This window comes from Peromyscus californicus, unplaced genomic scaffold (genome assembly GCF_007827085.1).
Source record: "Peromyscus californicus insignis strain IS unplaced genomic scaffold, ASM782708v3 Scaffold_17__1_contigs__length_78620276, whole genome shotgun sequence".
NCBI classification, from domain to species: Eukaryota; Metazoa; Chordata; class Mammalia; order Rodentia; family Cricetidae; genus Peromyscus; species Peromyscus californicus.
Genome location: NW_026294469.1, coordinates 60,151,491 through 60,171,516, shown reverse-complemented (window position 1 = coordinate 60,171,516; position 20,026 = coordinate 60,151,491). Strand labels below are relative to the sequence as shown.

Genomic DNA, 20,026 nt, shown 5'->3' with positions numbered 1-20,026 from the left:
TGATCCATGTTTCTGTTCCCACATCTCCTCCCCTATACTTCCCACCTCACTGCACCAACCATCCTACTCCATGCTTTCTTTTTCTCTGTCTTTAGAAAACAAACAGGCAAATAAAAAAAAGCAAGCAAGCCAGAAGTAAATAAATAAACAAATAAAATAGTGAAAAAGTACAAAATACACACAGAGAGAAACATGCACACACACAAAAAAATAAAACCCGTACAAACAAAAAAAAAATGGGAACCATAATATGTAAACAAAAGAACAGTGGAGGAAAAAAAGGTGTCCAACAAAACAGGATATGACAAAGAAAATCTGCAAAAACACAACTGAATTTGTTTTGTTTTGGTCATGTACTGCTGGGCATGAGCTCAACCCACAAGTGTGGTTTACGTATTTGTAAGCAGCTGTCAGTTGGAGATGACTTCTTATCTGGGAATGGGGTTCATGTTTACTTTCCAGTCACAGAGTTGGGACCCATTCTGGTTTGGATCTGTGCAGGTCCCGTGCATAATGCCCCAGTCTCTGTGAGTTAATTCTCCTGTCAGTCCTGCTGTGTCTGGAATGCATGGTCTCCTTGGTGTTGTCCATCCCCTCCGGATCTTATACTCTTTCTGTCTCCTGCTGTGCACAGCTCCTTGAGCTCTGAGGGGAGTGGTTTGATGAAGACATCCCATGTAGGGTTGAATGTTCTAAGGTCTCTCAGTTTCTATACATTGTGCAACTGTAAGTACTTCTACTAGTTCTCATCTCCTGCAGGAGAAGTTTCCCCTGATGATGGCTGAGTGAGAGAGACTGGTTTATGGGTATAGCAAAATGTCCTTAGGAGTCATTTTATTGCTATGCTCCTTTAGCAGAACAGTAGTATTTGGTTCTATTCTAGGCACATTAAGTATCCACTCTCAGGTTCTTGGACACACGAGTAGTGTCAAGGATGGGTGTCATCTCATGAAGTGGGTCTTAAGTCCAATCAGGTGGTGGTCGGTTACTTCCAGAACATTTGTGCCATTACTGCCGTCATGTTTCATTCAGGTAGATCACCAGTATAGATCAAAGGGTTTGAAAGAGACTTGCTGTTTATCTTTCCCACCCCCCAGAATCCATGCAGCATATATTCCAGTATCATGAACATTAGTCAGCGAGGCGGGGTGGGAGGGACGTAGGGGGGAACAGAGTGGGTCTAAGTAGTACCAGCTCAACTTCTTCATGTTCGATGAGATATATAGGTGTTTTCTTCAGCAATGGAGCCTTACCCTTAGTTTCTGGAGATAAACCAATAGTTTTGGCAATAGTCTTAGTTGTCTGGGAGTTCCATAGACCCCTTTTGTCAATTATATATAACCCATTCCTGGCACCTGAAGTTTTCACTTGGGCTTTGTCTCCCTTATATTTGGAAGCTTCTACAGTACTAGTTTTTTCATATGACACCTCAAATGGCCCTCAGTGTTACCTGTCCTTCCTCACATTCCCTCCGCTAACCCCTTTTCTCTCACCTTCTCCATTTAATTCTCCTATCCCAGGCTCCAGTTTCTCCTTAATTATATATTCTATTTCCTCTTTCTTGGGTGATCCTTCACTCCTTCTTAGTTTTTTACTCCATACCTAACCTCTGTGGTTATTCAGGTTGTATCATGCCTAACAAAGGCTTAAAAGCTCAAATCCACATATAAGAGAATTCATATCATATTTGTCATTTTGTGTCTGTGTTTGTTTGTTCTCCTAGTTTCATCCATTTACCTGAGAATTTTTTGATTTTTTTTAACATCTGAATAATATTCCATTGTGCAAGTGTATCACATTTTCTTTATCCATTCATCTATTGATGAATATCTAGGCTTTTTCCAATTTCTGGCTATTATAACTAGAGCAGCAAGGAACGTGATTGAGCAACTGACTCTGTAGTAGGATGCAGAATCCTTTGGGTATATGGCTAAAGACTTGTATAGGTGGGTCTTGAGTCAAATCTATTACCATCTTCCTGAGGAACCACCATACTGATTTCTATAGTGGCTGTAAAAATTTGTACTTCTACTAGCAATGGATGAGTGTTCCCCTTACCTCACAGTTTTGTCAACAAAGAGCAAAATATTTTTTGAAGGCGTTCATTGATGAGCAGTGTATCTGTAGAATGTATACCCTCCTGACCTCCTCTCCTACTCTCACATTCTTCCCATGCACCCTTACAAATTAGTAATCTTGTCTTTAATTTAGTAATCAAATTAATAAATGTATCACATAAATAAATCATTCTTGCATGTGAATATATGTCTATGTATCCAGGGCTAACCATTAGAGATTCAATATCCATTGCAAGAGTTTCTTCACCCCCACAGATTCATTTGCAACTCAGCCATTATACCTAAGGCTAGGGAAAATTATAGGCTAAGGAGCACAAAGATTTTAAGAGCTAGAGGGTCAGGATACATCACTAGATAGTGTCTCTTAGGCATGACAGAGGAAATATACTAATGAAATTTTAACAATATAATTGTCAAAACAAGACCAGTATGACAATTGTTGATGTTACAATGTGTACAGGAGAAATTACAAATGGCCCCAATCTAAATGAAGAACAAGAGGTAGCCAATTGCTGCTGAGGAAAGTAGAATCCAGGAGGTTTTATATAGTTCCTACAGATTTCCTTATGATATCTACTATAAGTTTTAATGACTTTCAGGCATGATTAAATCTCAATGTCAGTGTGAACTTTTGATTAGTGCAAGTAGGACTTGGAAAAGATTTTGTAGCATCTTCTCATTATTCACGTTTCATACACTTAAATATATATATATATGGCTGTAAGACTGATACATTTTTGCCTTTTGCAGATTTGTATATGTGCTTTGCTATTTAGTATGTATATATTAATATATGTATTAGTAATATGTACACAGGGATTTTGACAAAGAGATTAAAATATATAAGAGAATCACTCGCGTTAGAGTTTTTGGTTTTATTCTCTTATCACCTGTAATTTAAACTTCATCACACACATTTCTAAGGTTCTCATTTCTGGTTGGCTCTGCAGTCAGAGCTGACTTTAGCCTTTCCATGAGATTTAATGAGATTTCCTTCAAGTCATACATTTTTTAAAAAGAGGGAGATTTAATAATAGGCTTAAATTAAATGAACCTAGGTCTAGTGATAAGGTCTCTGATTTTAATTTAGCTCATGGAAGTTGCCCTTATAGTTGGAATGGTTGATTAGTCAGAGAACATGAATAGGTTCAATCCCACCAGTAGGTGAAAGCACTCTGTGATTTGATTTTAGAAATTGTAAAATGTTCACTTATATAAAAATATCTACTGGTATAGTATTAAATATGTTTAAACTGTAAAAATGCAAGTATTTTATCTGTGAGATTTAACACACTAATAAGACTAATTGGAATCAACTTTACTGACTCATGTTTAATGAGTGGAAGTCACTGAAGCGCAGCAGGTGTTCTGTGGCTCGCCATGTGCTCTGGAATGCAACTATCACTTCCTTTATGCCGTAGAATCCGTTAAGTGCTGCTTAGGAAACAGATCACCGGAATATCAACTCTGAGCTTTTATTTTGCTGGCAAAGCTTCTCAGAAAGGTAATCAAACGTCATTATTTCCTAGAGTTTATTTATATTTGGTACAGGGGAATAGAACTATAAACAGTTGAACAATTAACACAAGAGAGCGAGAAGTTTCATGAAAAAATTAGGGACACTAATGTGTTAGGCTGTGGCTTTGAGGATGTAGAAAGAGGTGACAAAGTGGTTAACACATCAGTAGTGTGGGGAATGGCTTTGTGCATACTCAGGGTAAAGTGTTGCTAATAAAACTAGCACCAAGTGAAAACGCCCAAGACAAAATTTGACACAAGTTACACATGGGGACTGGTCATCTAGAATGAGAAACTGTGAGTAAAAAAGGTGAGATGGCTTACAGTAGCTAGTAGTAGATAAGTTTCACAGAAATTGGGAACTATTAACCCTGCCCTGAGCTGATGATGGACATAGATAAATAACAACAGTAAAATTACTTCCATGGAAAGGGGCTACAAATGGACATGGTGTTTAAAGACCAAACAGTGAATGTTGGTTTGAGGTTGTTTTTCTTATAAGCGGAGAGAAAATTTTGGATAATAACTAAAAGGGAATAAAACATTTGAAAGAATTTTCATTGCTTTGATCATTTTGCTTGTTTTGATTACCAACTTGTGACATACTACAATTTCTAGAAATAATACAGTAGAGGGGAAATGAACCATGCAGAAAATAAACTGAAAGAATGTAAGTATGCAATCCTATTGGTAGACAAAATGGCACAAACCTAGTAAATCAAGAGAGACAGAGTTTAGTCCTGCTACATGAAGCAAGAGCAAAGAGGAGTGTAGACACTAGTTCCTTTGAATCTAGGAAGATGACCGGTCCAAGAAAAGGTCGCCATTACATTATAATGGCTTGCACAAGAAAGTAGTGAGATTTGAAGGTGGGAAAAGAGGGTAAGTGGTTATCCAAAGTTAGTGATCAATCTTTTATTTATCTTTTCTATGTGGCTGTAACTGTTGGGCAATATTGACTGAGCATTCAAGATTATAGTAATATTTAAAGTGAAAGTTAACACTACAATTATATTTATTCTTCTTTCCATGACTGGCTACTTAATTGCTGGTATGGTGTGGACAAAGAATTGGTGTTTATTCTGTTGGATACTTTGACAGGAAAGAGGTCAAGAGTGTTGAAAGGTTTGGAAAACAAGGAGGCTTGCCGTCTTAGTTTCTTTACCTATTGCTCTAGTAAAGTATTCCCACACAGCAACATAAGGGAGCAAGGGCTTATTGGGCTCACGATTTCATGTTACGTTCTGTTTTAGAGGGGGAGAACAGCAACAGGCATATGAAAAAGTAGTCACATTATATCCATAGTCGAGAGCAGTGAACAGAGAGTTAGCATACTATCTAGTGCTTGCTTACTCTCTACGTTTCATTTAGTGCAAAGCCCAGCCGATGAAATAGTGCTTAAGACAGACATTCAGAGTGGGTTTCCCTACATCAACTAACCCAATTAAGAAAATATTTCACAGACAGGGCCATAGTTCGATGTAATCTAGGCAAGGCCTCACTCAGATTCCCATTCCAGGTGGTTCTGCATTGTAATCATCAAGCCAACAATCAAAACTAACCATCATAATCATGGCCTTTAAATGGTCTAGGAAAGTTAAATTGGGTACAGGGGTACTGGAAGATGATAGATAATGAGAAAATGGTAAGGTCAATGAATTATTTAATTGCTCCTACATTCCAAAGTACCCTGAAGCTTATAAAAGCTGTTATATACACAGAACCACACAGGGAAATGACACTGTGATTTGAGGATATGGCTGTTGACCACTTTACAATGCTACATCTGGGCATTGAGTTTCATGCTAAGGGGAGAGACATAAAGAAAAAAAAAAAAAACAAAATAAATCTTGCCTTCAAGTGGTCTATGATCTCTGTGGAATTAGGTCCCTGGCAGAAGTTGAGCATTAGATCAGCTCCTAGGAGACCAATTTACCCATCCTGAAGGTATAGGTAATAGAAGATGAGTCAGATCCACGTGTGCTAAGAAATGAGAGTGAAGATTCCTGATGCTTGGACTGGGATATGTAACATCCCTCACCGGCTCATGATTTGAGTACCCCTTCCTCAGAGGGTGGCACCATTTTTAATAGTTCTAGAAAGAGGAGGTAGAACTGAGCTGGATAAAGTAGGTAATTGGGGTAGAACCTTGTGAGTGTGTTATCTCTTGATGGACCCTGCACTGGTCTCTATTTCAGCTTTCCTCCACCCCCATGTTCTATTCTCCATGATATTCTGCTCAAGTATTGGCATACTGAGCCTTCTGAAACTGTAATAAAAGTGTATAATTCCTCTATTTAATGTCTGATATTTTGTTATCAACAACAGAAAGGCAATGAATACACTTACCTTACCACTGTCCCAACACTGAACCTATTTGGAAGATTCTCTATCTCAAAATTACGTATTTCTCTCTAAAAACCAACAACTTGGAAGAACTACAATTTGTCAACAGACCAAAGCTGATATCTCAGTAAACTTTAGTTAACTAACTTGAAAATTTGGGGCATTTCCAAATGTAATTATTTTTTTTCTCAATCTAAAGTTATAGAATGCATTTATTATTGAAAGGTTTTAGGCAAAAATTGGAATTACAAAAATGAGCCCTTATCTCAGCCCCCAAGGTTGGCTGGCAATCAAATAAAGCCTCTAATTATCTAGCAGCATCGTTCTGGAACCATGCGGAAATAGATGCTAAACACAGAGTAAATTCAAATCATGATGTGAGGCACATATTTTACAATTAACTAGTATTAATTTAAATAATAGACAAAACTAAGCTAAGGTTGCACAAATTGGATGACTTTAGAAGAAACATTGTCAGTTAATAGCGTACCTGTCTAAGTACGAGAGTACCCTAAGGTTTAGCTTCCTTTGGAACCAAACTTAAGTTTTATATCTCTTCTCCCCAAGTCCTCTGACTTCAATCTCCTTTAAAAAAGCATAGTATGGCACTTGGAGGCAGGTGTAAAGATGACTCTCATGCCTTTGAGGCCGGACTGGATTATAATTTCTGGAGTTTCAATCTAGCATTCATAATGAGATGCAGGTCATTCAGAGCTATGGAGTGGTACACTGTCTCAAAACCCAAACCCAAACAAACCAAAACATAAAGAATCTATGCTTCAAATAATCTGCCTGTATTCTCAATACCATCTGATGTAGAGATAACAATAGGTTTACTTTGTTTCTATGCTGCCTTTCCACCCAGAACCTGATGGCTTTCATTAGTTTTTCCCCAATTTGTCTCAACTGTCACTCTTTTGATGGGAAAACTTCTCAAATGAAATTGACAGAATTGGCTATTATCATTGTCTTTCCCAAACACTTTTTCTAAAATCATCTTCTGATTCAAATTGGAATTTTCAGATACATTGAAAATTTTGTAGAGGTAGGTAATTTATATAACATTTAATAATTCATTATTTCAGAGGACCAATTATTATATTACATATCTAATATGAATGCAATGAGGAAGAGTTAATCTTATCTGCTACAAATAATTATTTTTCCTTGAAAAAATAGTAACAAATCCCATTGTCTTTTTTTAACCACCACCCCCCCTTTTTCATATTGAAACTCAAGTTCCATCTATCTAAGCAGTTCTCAGCTTTCAGGCAAATCAACCCGACAGACCATTTTGCATTTTCACTGAGGCAGTAGCCATCATAGAGATATTTTCTATTTTATTTTTACATTGATAAGTTGAAGGGTCTCACACAATAGAGATTACTGTGTAAACAAATGCAAACAAATTTTTAAAAATGTGAATTGGGTTTGCTCTTTCTGTACTTCAAAGAATACCATATTAAGTTTCATTTAGATGCACATTCACTTAACTTTGTTGTGCTATCTAGTTTTATGTCAACTTGATACAAACCAGAGTAATTTTGGAAAGGAGAACCTCTATTGAGAAAAACTCCCCCACCAGGTTGGCCTGTGATGCATTTTCTTGATTGAATGATTGATGAGGGAGGGCCCAGCTCAATGTAGTTGGTGCCACCCTGAGGTTTGGTGTTCCTGGGTACTATAAGAAAGCTGACTGAGCAAGCCATAGGAGCCAACCAGTAAGCAAGCATCATCCATGGTATTTGCATCAGCTCCTGCCTTCTGGTTCCTGCTGTTTGAGTTCCTGTCCTAACTTCTGAGGCATATATTGATCAAGTAATATGCCACTTACAGGATTAAAGGTTCTATTTTTATTTTAAAATTTCCAAATTTTATTTTTATTTATTTATTTATTTTTTGAGACAGGGTTTCTCTGTGTTGTTTTGGTGCCTGTTATGGATCTCACTTGTTCTGTAGACCAGGCTGGCCTCGAACTCACTGAGATCCACTTGGCTGTGTCTCCCAAGTGCTGGGATTAAGGATGTGTGCCACAGCTGCCTGGCCAAATTTTATCTTAATCTGAAAGTTTTATCAGAGAACAGGAAATGAATTATTAAAAGATCATTTCTGATATGCTCTTGGGTTAATTATTTCATGTGCCTATTGATTTGCGTATTCATTTTATTTTTGTTTAACAAATATGCATACAACAATCACCATTATTTAGCTCCACCAGTTTAATATGGAATTTACTAGATTACTTGATAGCCACACTTCCATGACAGTATCCATTATTGTGAAAGTGATGAATGACAATGCCTGGGACTGAGCAACTTCTTCGAAGTCAATGATGTCATTTCCTATAATAAAGGAGGCAGTTCTATGTCCCCTGCCTATTGGTGAAATTATTAAGGCCACTCCACGTAGTTAAAAGAGAGTTTTATTTTGTGGGGTAACTTACAAGTGAATGGATAGTTTACAGAGTCTGGGAAAGGCATGGCGCAGTCCGGTGGTGTTCTCTGGAGAACTCTGCTTGATCTACCTCCAGCATCCAGGGTCCAGGAACTAAGAGAGCCAGTGCATCCAGATCTCGGGTCTTCAGGGTCCTCTTTTTGTCCCGCCTTGTAGGTGTGACAGTTACCAAATCCTCAATGGGGGTTGGAACTTCCAGATCAAGGCTGGAATGGCTACCCACTACACCTGCTGATTTCTTAGAAAAGCCAGGGTGCTTTTTCATTACACTTAACTTCAATGTAACAAAAGGTTGTTTTGTTTCTTAGAAAATGGATTAGTGAACCTGATTATCAGATGCAGGTTAAACTATTAAAACACTTAAACTATTCATCACCTGGACTGTCTTGGTATTTCAGTTGACAGCAGCTGAATTAGCAGAGTGTAAGACACAGGGACCCAGGTTGAAAACGTCAGAACTGGTCTGACCAGAACTGAAGATGTCAGACTTCAAGCAAGCTACACATCCTTTAAAAGAGGACCTTTGTTTAAAACGCCTTTCCCCTGCACCCACAAACACTTATGACTTGGTAGCTTCCCCATCCAAGAAATTTGTGTCCTCAAATAGCAGCACAAATAATACAGATGTTCTGCCTATCCTTCTATATCTCATTAACTCAATGGCTTTAGTGTATCTTTAATGTGTTAAAACCCATCTAGGTATAATATGCAAAGACAAACATGCAATCATTGGTCTCCTTGGGGTAAGGGCAACACTATATTATAATCATCCTGTACTAGTTCCTAAGAACTGGCTTAAATTATTATAAACCCCTGAAACACAGCCCATCTTTAAGCAAAGGTATTTTTAAAATAATTGCATAAATTCATATTGAAATGACATTGAACAAATTTATATGTTAAACCTACCATTTCATCATAATATCATTACATTTTGATAATTTCACTTCTCTTAGTGATATTTATATTACATCTGCATGGCAGTAATGTAGCACACGTTTTCAATTTTTTTCGGTGACATCACTCTATTAGCTTGAAATTGGCCTTGTGGTACATTTTATACCACACAACTCAGCCAATGCAACAAATTGGGGCTTTTTTTCCCCTAGAACATCAAGTTTTTAATAACTTTTCATACACTACTCCTAAGGGGGAGTGTGAGGATTGTCAATTAGTTAGCTTCTCTCTCAATTCTCTTGGTAGACTCTGAGACACCACAAGATAACTATATTGTTTGTCTTTTGTAGCTTTAAAAAAATTATGAGCATTAGTGTTTTGCCTGCAGATGTGTCTGTGTCAGGGTGTCAGGTCCCCTGGAACTGGAATTACAGACAGGTGTGAGCTGCCATGTGGGTGCTGGGAATTGAACCAGGACCCCCGAAAGAGTAGACAGTGCTTTTTAGCACTGAGCCATCTCTCCAGCCCCTGCATGTAGTTTTTTTTTTTTTTTCCCATTCTTCTTTTTTAGAGAAAATAAAACTGTACTGATTACATTGTATTTACAGACATAAAATTATAAAGGGAAATCAAGAGAAAGGAATGAACAGGACTGCTGAGTTCCATATCATGAGTACATTCATCCTAGATCTGGTGCTAAAAGTAGGGATGTTTGGGATGGGAATGTCAACCCTTTGTAGACTCTGGTCTACCAAGTGTAAATCCCTGAACTAAATCCTTAGCATTGAGAAACAAAAACAAAGAATCTTCCCACTTTTCTCTTGTTTCATCTTCTGAGACATCTTTCCTCAATAACCTTTACATGAATATGATTATTCACACTAAGATACCTACATATATCTGTATTGCCCAAAGCTGCCTTGTCTTAATGAAAAAAAAAAAAATAGCTACTCAATTTTCAGTGTTGGTAAATGGTAAGCACTTCTGTGAAATAAACACATCTTCTTACATAATAAAATTCATTTCACATTAACTTCAGCAAATAAATTTATAGGTGTTTTCCCAGCCTACTGTTCCTAACTTGTACATTTATGTTTAACACTAACATATAATTTTGTTTGTCTGTGAAGTAGAAGAATTGCCTAGCGCCTGCCTTTAATAATATCTTCATAATGAGTATGAATAATTTCATTAGCAACAGATTATTTTAGTTGTAAAAATAAAATGATTTGAATGTCTTATCATTATGTACTGAATAAAGTTTATTCTTATGTGACCCAAGCTATATAATTTTGCACGATGTGTACTCTTTTGCCTGTCATTTGAATATGCATTCATTCATTCATTTCATTTGTTCCCTTGTTCAACAATTCATTATTATGTACATATTATTAACAATTAGATGACTGAATCCCATAGCACACTTTATAATGAAATAGCCTGAAATTTAGATAATTAAAATGAACTAGCTCTAATGTAGTAATATAATCAAAATAGACTAATCTGTACTTTTTATTGCTTTTGATGATATATATAAAGAGAGGAAATGTTTCCTTTGGGAATTTTCACTTAAAAATAACAATTTTCTGTGTATCAAGATTGTATATAGAGGACCAGACAAAATGTGTAATTGTCAATCATTTTTCTGGTTTCTAGATATAAATCTCATTACATTCACGATTTATTGAGTTCTAGAAATATTTTTGTCTAAGACATCATGCAGTCTTAGATCCAAATTATTGTGTTATGGAAAATGTTAGACTTTATTATAATATTCAATATTCATATTTCTACATCAATTTTTCTAGGACCCAATTTTTAAATTTAGAGTAGTTTCCCTTTTTGTTAAGGGCATGGATGTCAAGAACTTTAATATAGGATACAACTTTGCTGTGTGAGGTACACAGAAGTCAGATGTTACCATGAAGAAAACATCCTTATTCTGTAGCATGTTGGTCTTATGAGAAGCTGACATTGATGGTAACCAATGCTCTCCAGACGAAAGGAAAAGCATCTACCATGCTGTCATATCACATTTGCTTCAAACTGCATAAACATTTTTGCTGCTATACCATTCTTAGAATGCCGTTTTCAATATGCCACTTGTGTTTTGAATGAGAAGTCTTAAGTGACTATATAGTGCATAAAACAGTATTTGTCATAATAATCACATGATTAAGGAAGTTTGATTATTGCAATTTTATGTATATACATAAAATTATATATATATATATATAAATATATGTCTATATGAGTGTGTGAAATAGACAATAAAGCAAGAAGAGAAATAAGAAACCTCATCCTCTTTTTATCACACACCCTCAATCAGCAAGCCTTGACCTGTATTTACAGAGAATTGTGGTTTTTTTTTTTTTGATTCAGCAGGTGTGAGTAACGTGCTTTTACAATGGCTACAGATGCATTTCAGTTCAGTGTTTTATATCTGATAGACTGATTATTAAGTCACCTCCCCACAATAATGCTTAAATGCGTATCAATGACTTAAATTTTCAAATGTATGATAAATGCACGAAAGCTCTTTAAACCTCAAAATTTTAGCTGGATCATATAACTAACATTAAGAAGTTACACTTTTCTCAGTTTAGAATCTCCATTATCTCACATGCAATCAAAACAAACAGAATAATTGAGATTTCACCTTGGAACCAAACCTTTACTTCCCCCTTAGTGGTACATAAAACATCTGCCAAAGTACTTCAAAAATCCTGATCCTCTGGTCAGATATCTAATGTTTTCATTTCTTTACATTACTCTCTTCAGACTCCTATTTGAACTACTCTGAAGACAGAATATTTTTTTTCACAAACAGCAGCTGTTTTTTGTCATGTACGCCTAACTTTCAGAATTTATGCTCAAAGATGTATTCCCTTATAACATCTGCAATTTTATCATAATGATTTCTCCAGGGGCTATAAATAACATTAGATCATGCGAACTGGAAGGCATATCTCTGGTGACTTGAAGATGTCAAGCCCCGCTTCCTTCTATCAATGCTTTTCTACACGTTAAACATTCTTAGCTTCCACAAATATTTCTTGTGCGCTTGTCAGCTCCTTTCTTGATATGTCGTCTTCCCCTGCACTGTTTAGAGATCTCATATGACTCTTAGGCCCTAAGGACTCCTTCCTCATTTAAATACTTCGTTATTATTCACATAACCTACAATTGCATTGATGGTGTGAGTGAGTGGACATATTATCTTAATCTACGAGAATCTTAAAGGGTTCAAGACTGATTCTGACAGGCTCCAAGTCCTTTACTATATTTATGCCAAGCTTTATCATACATTCACCATCTCCCTATGGAACTTTGTGACATAGTGTCTCACAGTGAGCCCATTGCCATGCCTTCTCGTGGTCCCTTGGAGCTCTTATGGACTCGTGCAACACCAGTCTAATACTGGATGATGGCACTCCTAATATCTCAGGCAATGGATAAGCTACTAACTTTTGGCTGATATATTTGATGCACTGTCCAATGTTCTTCTGTCACAGGCAAGTTGCACTAAAATCCTTACGTTCCTTCATTCTCTCCAGAGCTCTGCTATCTTCACTCTCAAGAACTGACATATCTATAAATATTATCTTCATAATACTTTGACTCTAAATCTTCATAAATATTTTCAATCTAATCATTTCAATTTTTTCAGTTTTTTTTATTTCAGACTCTCTTTCAAACTGAACTCTGTAGTGACTGTGTAACTAATTGTATCAGCATCCTAAAGGATATTTTCATTTTGTTTATTTATTTTGTAAGAACATCCTGATTTATCTTTTATTAATCCTGTATATTGCCTTGCTTGAAGTCAAACTGGCTGAGTGCCTGAGGTAAACACCAACAAGAAATGAAAATTTTCTAGAGGATCCCAAAGAAGACACTATACCTTCCATTGTTTTAACATTTCTATTTTTTTCATATTAAATCAGACAGTAATCCAATATCTCTATTCTTACCTATATGTCTCCATGTCATTCATGTAAATAATCCAAGTGTTTATTCTCCTTCACATTAAAATTTATGTTTTCCTCATATGGAAAAAAAAAACAAGCAGTATGGAATGATATGAGTTTTCTGACCTAGGTCATTTTCATCTCAACTAAAATTACATCACCAGTCATTTTATACATGTGTCCTTAAAGTTTATGACAGTGAGGTATTTCAGTAATTATTTCAAGTTCCCATTGCACCTGAATCTCTTAAGTCTCAACATCAATTAACTGGTAAATCCACAGCAAAGTGAGTTGAGAACAGTCATCATCCTATTTCACTAACCGGTTTTTCTCTTGACCCAAACCTGATCTCAATGAAAACTCTGACTGAATATTTATTATGAACACTCTTGATAGAGAATATTTTCAGTTGTCAAATCAAAAACACATCACAGACATGAAAGTAGATTCTTTTCCATCTTTATAGTGTTAAAATGTACTTACCCATCAGCTTTTATTCCTCTTGAAATCTCAAATATTACACAAGTCCTGCCCAAATGTTTTATACAAATCAAAGGCACATAATATCAAACCACTACTCTCCAGAACAATGGCTTAGAGTAATATACTTAAAGGAACTTAAGCAAAAACACAGCTCAGCCCCTGGTTTTGAAGACCACATGAAAAAAGGCATGTAAATAAAATCTCTCAGCAACCTTGACTCGTATGTACAGTCTGTTCTCCTTTTCTCTCCCTAAACTATTGCTTTTTCTTCTCTGTGCAGAGAGAAATCACAGCTACACACATGTGTGTGCACACACTTGTGCATGTCACACATACACACAGACCCAGACACATGCACACACACACACACACACACACACACACACACACACACACATACACACACACACACACTGGCTTGGTTTTGCCTTCAACAGCTAACTCTCTAGAGGACACAATGATTTGTTTCATACTGATTGATTTAAGGCTGAAGCTCTTGATAGTCAAATAGTCTGTTCCTCTTTCCTTTTTTCTTTCTTATTAATACATTCATTTCTTATTTATACAAGGCAAATATGTGTAACAAAGGGAGAGTCACATAATTTTTGTTTGACAAACCTTTTTCAAAGAGGAAGGATGCCCTCTAGATAGCCAATTTCCATTCTTTTTATTCTAATGCTAATGATGTTATTTAAAGTTATTGGGTGCACAGCATCAAATGACATTATTTCAAATGACTTCATGAGACAGAGGGAACATTGTAGAGGGAATATCAAATAGAGGTTCTCAAGTGCTTCAACCTTTAAAATGCAAAGGAAGAAATGCAATTGCTATTTATTATTTAGTTACCTAATGCCTGCCCATCATGTCTTTTTGAATTTGGCCCAGTAACTTATAATTAAAAGAATGATTATCCCTGCTGGATATGGGCACAGATTCACATTATTTCCTTGGAATCTTGTCTGCTGTCTGGCTTTAATGAAAATTTAAACCTCTTAGAATGACATGTGGTACCTGGGATTATTTTTCTTTTGTCTGAGCAGAGTTGCAAGGGGAAAGAACTCCTAGAAAAAAAGAATAAGTCGCTGCTCCTGCCCACAGATCCTTATCTTTCAATCATTCATTTTCTTTTTGGGAGAACTGACAAAATATGAAAGCATATAAAGCGATGAGATCCTTAACCCAGTCGAGAAGAAATGAAATTTCTATACTTTCTTCTTTGCTTTCAGACAAGGCAAGGTTATCTTTTGATATAATTGGAAGCTTCTAACTTTTATGAAGTTGGAGTTGCTGTTTTTTATTTTACTTACTATCTCTTCCCGTGAATTTACAAAAGTGTGTCTTACTGTAGGGTGTAAGACAGTCCTTTCAGTTGGTTTCATAATCTATCCTCACTAATTTTTGTACATGGACTAAATAAAGGACCAAGATATTTATAAATAGTCTTACTAGCACCATTTATTAGAGTGAGTCCCATTCTTTATTGAATTATTTAGTATCTATGAAATCAGTTGACCAAATAAAGATCTGTTTATTTCTGTGCTTTATTCTTTTCCACTGGTCTACTTATTTATTCCTACACTAATACCAACTTGCCTTATTCACACAATGTAATCAGGTAATTCAGAATGAACATACAGAATGTCAAAACACAAAATTCTCAAAAGTGGAAAATTGCTTGAATACTGGTGCTATGTCCCAAACAACAACAACAACAAGAAGATATTACATGTAGTGTTAAGTTCCGGGTCAACATTCAGGAACATTAAAATATTACAGAAACTTGCCTTCAAGAAATGTGTATGATACACAAGATGAATTGTGAATGAAATTTATACTTAGATTTGTAACCCAACTCTAAGGTATCCCATAATGTATATAGTCAAAGACTTTAAACTCTGTAAAGAAGAAAAAAAAACACAACAAAAACCCTTAATCTAAAAGCATTTCCATTTTCAAGCACTTCCAATGAGAGGTTTCAACCTGTACAAATACTACAGCATTTTTATTTCTCCCAAGCTTTCACATCACTACTTATGTTGCATTGTGATCCATTATTCTCTGTGATAATAAATTTAAGGATATGTGAACTACTGACAGAGAGTAGAAAAACAGCAAGTATATCAATGTAGTTATTCCTGAGATATTTTACATTTTTATTTATCTGTTTGTTTATTGTGTATGTACATGCATAAAGGGCCCGGGGTGTGCACTGGATGTCTTGGTCTTATCTCAGCCTCTGCTTTATTCCTTTGAGTCAGGAGGTCTCAGTTGCTCTTGAGCCAGGCTTATCAGCAAGACTCAGTTATTCATTTATGTAATGTATATCTTGATGTTTGATTCAGGGAAGCTGAAAAAAGCACATAGTTAAATTTACTAAGCACATAGTTAAATATAACGTATTTGTAAAAAATATTTATTTCTACTTTTTAAATTAATGTCATGATATTTTAAGTAGATGATATATGGTGTTTGTGTCTCGGTAAAGCTACATGAACCATACTTGTAGAGTGGTGCAAAACTCATTGAGGATAAATATTTCAATTATAGGCACACGCCTTTAATCCCAGTACTCAAGAGGCAGAGCCAGGTGGATCTCTGTGAGTTCAAGGCCAGCCTGGGCTACCAAATGAGTTCCAGGAAAGGCGCAAAGCTACACAGAGAAACCCTGTCTTGAAAAACCAAAAAAAAAAAAAAAAATTTCAATTATATATTGTACTTCTCTTGGATAAAATAATGACTACAATAATGCAAATGAATTTGTAAATAAATAATGAATGACCTATCATTCTTGCAACCAATCACTATTATGACTCTTCATAAAAGTAAAACATAGACCCAAGTTAAACAGGGCAGGTTCTTTCCACTACATAGTCTTGGCTGTGCTGGATCTTGACATGTAGAAAAGGGTGGGCAATAAAGTCACATAGATCTGCCTGCCACTTCCTACTGAGTGATGACACTAAAGGTATATACCACCACACCCAGCCAGAAGTGAAATATTTCAAGTCCACTTAAGATGAGGAAACAAGTCAGGCAGTGGTGGCACACATCTTTAATCCTGGATTTGAATTGCAGATCTCTGAGTTCAAGGCCAGCCTTGGTAAACAGAATGAATATCAGGACAGCCAGGGCTACACAGAGAAAGCGTGTCTCGAGAAACAAAAACAAACAACAAACTGCTGTGGGATGGTCTGTATGTCAAGTGTGTTGCTGATTGGTCAATAAATAAATCACTGATTGGCCAGTGGCCAGGCAGGAAGTATAGGCGGGACAAGGAGGAGAATAAAGCTGGCAAGTGGAAGGCTGAGTCAGAGAGACACTGCCAGCTGCCATGATGACAAACTGCATGTGAAGATGCCGGTAAGCCATGAGCCATGTGGCAAGGTATAGATTAATGGAAATGGGTTAATTCAAGATAGAAGAAGAAGTTAGCAAGAAGCCTGCCACGGCCATACAGTTTGTAAGCAATATAAGTCTCTGTGTTTACTTGGTTGGGTCTGAGTGGCTGTGGGACTGGCAGGTGAGAGAGATTTGTCCTGACTGTGGGCCAGGCAGGAAAATTCTAGCTACAAATGGCGTCCAACATGGTGGCAAGAGTTTCTACCTAAAAACTGAGAAAAAAGATTCTAAAATGGAGCTAAAAACAGCTTCCTAATTGTCTCTCTCAAATGAGCAGCAGCTGCCGGTTTGAGCTACTGGTGGGTTCCTAGCATGTGCACTCAACCTGCCATATGGGAATGAGGCCTCTGCAAGTGGCACATTAAGCTGCATGGTGGATTTAGCCTTTGCTAGTACTAAACAAAAAAAGAGGTTTCTGGGCTACACGCTGCTTGGATAAAAGCATAGACCCATGATAGCTCCCACAGCTGGCGGTAAACCTACCATACTACCGATATGTTGGGAAGCTGAGGTGGGCGGAGCCAGCAGCCACAGCTGCTGCAGTTTAAAGCAATAGATTCACAATAAGACAGATTCAGATGTAATAGTTTACAATGTGTGTAAACTATACGTAGGCTTGAAAGAGACAAAAAAGGTGATATATACAGTTATATAAACAAATACATAGTTTTAAAAAATAAAGTCTTTAAAGAGACAGTAAAATTAATATAAAAAATAAGCCACGTGAAGATGAATATTACACAGAGAATCTGGATTGTGTTATCTCTGGGATTTTTAACTGCAGAAAAACATTTGATTGTAAAAGCTGTTGAGTTTTGCCAAAATGTATATTTTAAAGGTACCTTGACTTCAAAATTTGGATATAAGGATATGTTGCTTTGGAAAGGAGACTCTGCATTTGTTCCCATAGAAAGTCAGAGGCTATGGATTTGTTCCAGATTAAGATATATCAGGTTTGACCAGCCAAGACCCCTTGAAAGGTCTCCGATGGCACCAAGGCCCAGATGATCCAACATCCAGAATGGTTTGAAGGCAACTGGCTCAGACAATACAGCCTCATGGACTATTCCATAATCCTAAAATTTTCTTTGTGTCCCCATAAGATACAGCGCCCCCCTCCAGCAGGAAGTAGTAAGAGAAGCTACGCCCAAATTCCCAAATTATATGTAATTTTACTTTGTTAAAGTTAAAACCTTCCTTTTTGAAAAAAAAAAAAGGGAAAGTGCTGTGGGATGGTCTGTATGTCAAGTGTGTTGCTTATTGGTCAATAAATAAATCACTGATTGGCCAGTGGCCAGGCAGGAAGTATAGGCGGGACAAGGAGGAGAATAAAGCTGGCAAGTGGAAGGCTGAGTCAGAGAGACACTGCCAGCTGCCATGATGACAAACTGCATGTGAAGATGCCGGTAAGCCATGAGCCATGTGGCAAGGTATAGATTAATGGAAATGGGTTAATTCAAGATAGAAGAAGAAGTTAGCAAGAAGCCTGCCAAGGCCATACAGTTTGTAAGCAATATAAGTCTCTGTGTTTACTTGGTTGGGTCTGAGCGGCTGTGGGACTGGCAGGTGAGAGAGATTTGTCCTGACTGTGGGCCAGGCAGGAAAACTCTAGCTACAACAAACAAACAAAAAAGATAAACAAACATAAAAATCATTGATATTAGTGGTCTTAGCTTGCATACAATTCATGGCTGCATTCCTTAGAGTCACAGAAACTGGGAACAAATGTGGAATAGCCTTGAACTTGAAAAGTGCTGATACTCCTGAGCTCACAGTAGAGCTCAGCCCAAAACAAGGCCTGGAGGGAAATCTGCTTTTGGAAGGTGAATGCTCATCATTCTCAGAGCTGATGTTCACTGAAAGGAACTTACTGTCTACCCCATGTTGTACCTAATCTTATTTAGCCTTGAATAAAAGCCAGCAGAAAAATCTATTGCTACATATTTTCCACTTTAGAACTGAATAAACCAATTGTAGGAGAGGAAAACCCTAAGAAAAGATGAACTGACTTTTCAGTTTCTTTCTGTTGTATCATTCTGTCAAGGATGAACATACTGTACCTACCTGCCTTCGTCTCAATCATTAACATTCTCTGAACTAAGCTTTTTGACCTTATTAAGGAGGCCACAGTTGACAGGCGACTTGGTCTAGTAAACAGTGAGTTAGTTCACAGAGCATAGTTAACAATGGAGATACACCTACAGCGATGTCCATGATGGACTGCATCATTGGGCCTTTTGATTGGCATTTTTATGCTATTATTAAGAAAAATAGTTAAGGGCTTAGGGCAAAATCTTTCTATTTCTAAAAATGAAAGAGTTGTGATTTGTCTTGTCACTGAGAGAGCATAATATGATTTACCAACTTTCAGATAGCCCACCAAAATATTTATTTTGAATAATTAAATTCAGATAGGATTCTGCAATCTGAACCTTTATCTCAGCAGCTGAAAGTGCTACCTAGGCAGAATGGTAACATAATATACCTTTTAATAAGAATAAGATGAAGCAATGAGACAGTGCTAACAATTTATCTGTGTGTTATAAAAGAATAGTTAAAAAAACAGGTAAGCTATTTACAATGTCAGAATTATAATCCTAACACCCCCTAGAAAAAGTAAACCCATGGTATTCTTTAGCTTCTAAGATTTTCTGGGAGTAAAATATAACAGCTATAATTATTTTAAGATTATACTTTTTTCCTGTCAACATTTTTTAAAGGGGAAATGTGTAAGATTACCAACAATTGCTAATATTAAAGAAGGAACAAATGCACATGGCTTCTCTCTTTCATTGCCCCTTATACTGACCATGGGGCCATTTCTGAGACCATTTCTGCCTGTTTTGAGTCATATGAAGAGGGTTCATCAGCAATCAT

General features: G+C 36.6%; 1 protein-coding gene across 2 annotated transcripts in view; it reads left to right on the top strand.

Annotated features, from left to right (window-relative positions):
• The window catches only part of Dcc (DCC netrin 1 receptor), a 1,164,132-nt gene that overhangs the window by 869,582 nt on the left and 274,524 nt on the right, over nt 1–20,026 (top strand). The gene's annotated exons all lie outside the window — the stretch shown is intronic.